Here is a 3,718-nt window from a genome sequence, read left to right on the forward strand (position 1 = left end):
AAAGACAAATTCGCTACCGGCTGCTTGCAAGTCCATGAGCATTGAGTTCCCCTGTCGAACTTGTACGAGACTTCACAACTAATGTCTTGCAGAGTAGTTAAGTAATATTGGTATTATCCATCCCATTTCATCATTTTTTATTCATTTGTCTGGTTAATTCAAATTAGATTTAAATTGAACAATCACACGAGAATGAATGACCGAAAATAACATTCTAAGAAAATCTAGTGTTGTGATAAAAGGGGGTGTTCTTGACACAATTGGGCTTTGCTTTTGTACTAATGTAATTTCTGGTCATTTAAAAAAAATATTTATTAGCGAATGAAGACAGTCTATTATAGTAAATTACATGTTCCACTAAAAAGTGTGTTTGAATCAGTGTATTAAATGTGTAAATAAACCAGTGTTTTGTTTTTGCATGTTTCTCTGATTATTGAGTATTAATTACTGAATTCACTGGAGAATTTCTGTGTATGCTATAATATATATTTTGAGTGGCTTTAATTTACCTTTAACCCCAAAACATTTTTTCCATGGCGAAATGGTCGCCATGGAAACCAAATGGAAACTATTTTTAAACATTTGTTGCCATGGTAACTACGTTTTGTATTTATTTGTCCACCATGACAACCATTTTCCATTGCTCAGTCCAATTTTTCGAAAGCCATCTGAAATTATATTTTTATACCCACATCTTGCAATAAAAAAAAAAAAAACGAAAGTATTTTTTTTTTAGTTCGCACTTTGATATACATTTTTTTCGATCGTGTAAACAAAACGGTTGCCAATTTGTCTTATTGGTAACCATAGCAACCAAAAAAAAGCAACCCCAAAAAAGGTTGCCATGGTTACCAATGTAGTTAGCTACCTGACAACCATTTTCCTTTAAAAATAATCATCCGACTTTTTTCAAAAACATTTTTTCCATGGCGAAATGGTCGCCATGGAAACCAAATGGAAACTATTTTTAAACATTTGTTGCCATGGTAACTACGTTTTGTATTTATTTGTCCACCATGACAACCATTTTCCATTGCTCAGTCCAATTTTTCGAAAGCCATCTGAAATTATATTTTTATACCCACATCTTGCAATAAATAAAAAAAAAAACGAAGTACATTTGTATTTTTTTTTTTAGTTCGCACTTTGATATACATTTTTTTCGATCGTGTAAACAAAACGGTTGCCAATTTGTCTTATTGGTAACCATAGCAACCAAAAAAAAGCAACCCAAAAAAAGGTTGCCATGGTTACCAATGTAGTTAGCTACCTGACAACCATTTTCCTTTAAAAATAATGCAGCAAAAATCCAATTTTTTTTTTTTTGGTTCTTTCTTCATATTCACACCAGTGTCGAACACATATTAGATATATATGTTCTTTTTGTTCGATTGTGTAAACAGGTCACTTATATATGTTTTTTTTTTCCCCACAAATGGAACGGATATTTATCGGGTCTATAAGATTTTGGTTGAAAACCAATTTTTGGGTTGACAAAGGTTACCATAGCAACAATTCAAAATTACACCCAAAAAGTGTTGTATTTGGCCACCATGACAACCATTTTCCATTGACTCAGTCAAATTTTTTGAAAGCTTTCTGAAATTTGATCTTTATACGGACATCTTGCAATAAAAAAGAGAAGTCAGCAGAGATGAAACTTTTCCGATTTTAATCGGAAATCCGACTTTTTTCCAACGAAATTTCCGATTTTCTTACAATGTGTCCCACAAAATTTGATTTTGTGTAACGATTTTTTTCACAATTTTTTTTATTTATTCACTTTCAGTTACGTTTACCCAATGGTACCTCAAACGTTGTCTCAGACTGTCTTATCCCTTCCCTTACAAAAAATATCAATGGTATACCAATGAAAATTACCATTCACTTTACCATTGATTGAGACAATGGTTTACCAGTGGTGATGACTGACCATTGATTTATACCATTGAACGGTACCATTGGAATACCATTGAGTTAACCATTTGTACCACGGATAAATACCATTGGATTCACTGCATGGTATACCATTGAATAAAAACATTGGTAACACTCAATGGTACAAATGGTTCAATTCAGTGGTATACCATTGATGACATCAGTGGTTCCTTTCAATGGTTTACCATGGATCATGTACCAATTGTTCGTTCAATGGTTTTTAATAACACTAATGGTGCCACGCGACATGGTATACAATAAATCATACCATTGGTTCAACTGGTATCGTGGACAATACTGTGAGGGAAACGACCATCGGATCCTGGGGGAAAAATAGGACCTCAATTAGGCTGTCCACAGTTGTCCTTTTTCATGGTGGCAAAACGGAACTACGGTTCTTCACTTCCTGGAATGAGTAGGTCGACACCCGAACTCTGCGCTTGACTTGCTGCTCCTCTGGTGGTTGTACGTACGTACTTCGATGGCAGTTTTGTTTCTGATTTTAAGCCTCTCTTTAAATGAACCCAATGTGCAACCACAGCTTGCCTATGATTCTCGCACAGTTTTCTGTTGCCTGGGCAGCTCTGCATGCCTGCTTCCTCTTGATGTTTTCAGTGTAGTCCTAAATTATATACTCTCCCTGATACATTGACGGCACCATGGCATCATTAAAAATGGGCTCGCGTTATGCGATTTTTGCCCTCTTTATCAAACTATGGGTAAGCAAGAACTATACAAGTTCCATAATCGCCTGACCGAGATCACGTAGGGACTCGTCCTTCGCCTGTCTTTGTCACCTAAGATCCATTAGGTTATTCTCGGCCATCTAACGCGGTCCAAACTGGGCCGATTTTTTAAAGAGGTGAAATTGCAAACTCAACAAGCTAATTTACACATTACAGATCTATATCTGCAAAGAACTTGCCTTGTATTTGCAATACACACCTACATGCAAAACCACGCTAACCAAACAGCGCCTACAGCCAGTGCGCACCAGCGGAGCGCACAAGAGCAGGTGAAAATGTTATTAATCACTTATATTCTCGTCCAATTTTTATGCCCACTTCTGACACCATTTGTGGCGGAAGCGACCATCTGATCCTGGGGACGCACCAACCGAGGGGTAGAAAATAAAGAGGATAGGACCTCAATCAGGCGAGGGGAGGTGAAATCCCCAAGTCGTTCAAGTAGTAGTCAGGCGGCGCTGGGAGGCCCAATTATCGCCACTATTTCATTTAGTATAGCAAATTACATTTGAGCGGCTAAGTATAATCTGCGGAGACATTCGTTTTTTGGAATGTATATCCTAATTCATGGGCAGATTGGACGGACGACAGCCCTAAAGAAAAGCCCCTTGTCATCAATGGTATACCAAAAAACTGTTCCATTTCGGTCAGTCTTCTTTTTCTTTCGTTTGAGGCAGCAGAAGGTCAGGCTATTCCGTCCAGTTGTCTAAGCCTTGTTCTTGTTTGTTCGCTGACAATGGCGTGGTCCAACGTGTGAGTTCGGGGCCAAGTGCAGCGCATTTGTTGATGATGTGATGTGGCTGTTTGCTGTGATGCTCCACACACGCAGGCTGCTGATGGACGTAGGCCCAAACGAAACATGCTGGCATCGAACTGGCCGACTCCTGTACGCAAGCGGTTCAGGGTGACCCATTTCTTTCGAGGAAGGTCTGAGCCGGGTGGGGCTGTGGTGTCGGGGGTCACAGTAAATTGATCAGGTCGGGCAGTCTGCTCTCAGTCAGCCTCCCACGCACGACGCAAAGCAAAGTGAAATG

The sequence above is a fragment of the Patiria miniata genome, unplaced genomic scaffold, assembly GCF_015706575.1.
Source record: "Patiria miniata isolate m_02_andy unplaced genomic scaffold, ASM1570657v1 HiC_scaffold_10, whole genome shotgun sequence".
NCBI lineage: Eukaryota > Metazoa > Echinodermata > Asteroidea > Valvatida > Asterinidae > Patiria > Patiria miniata.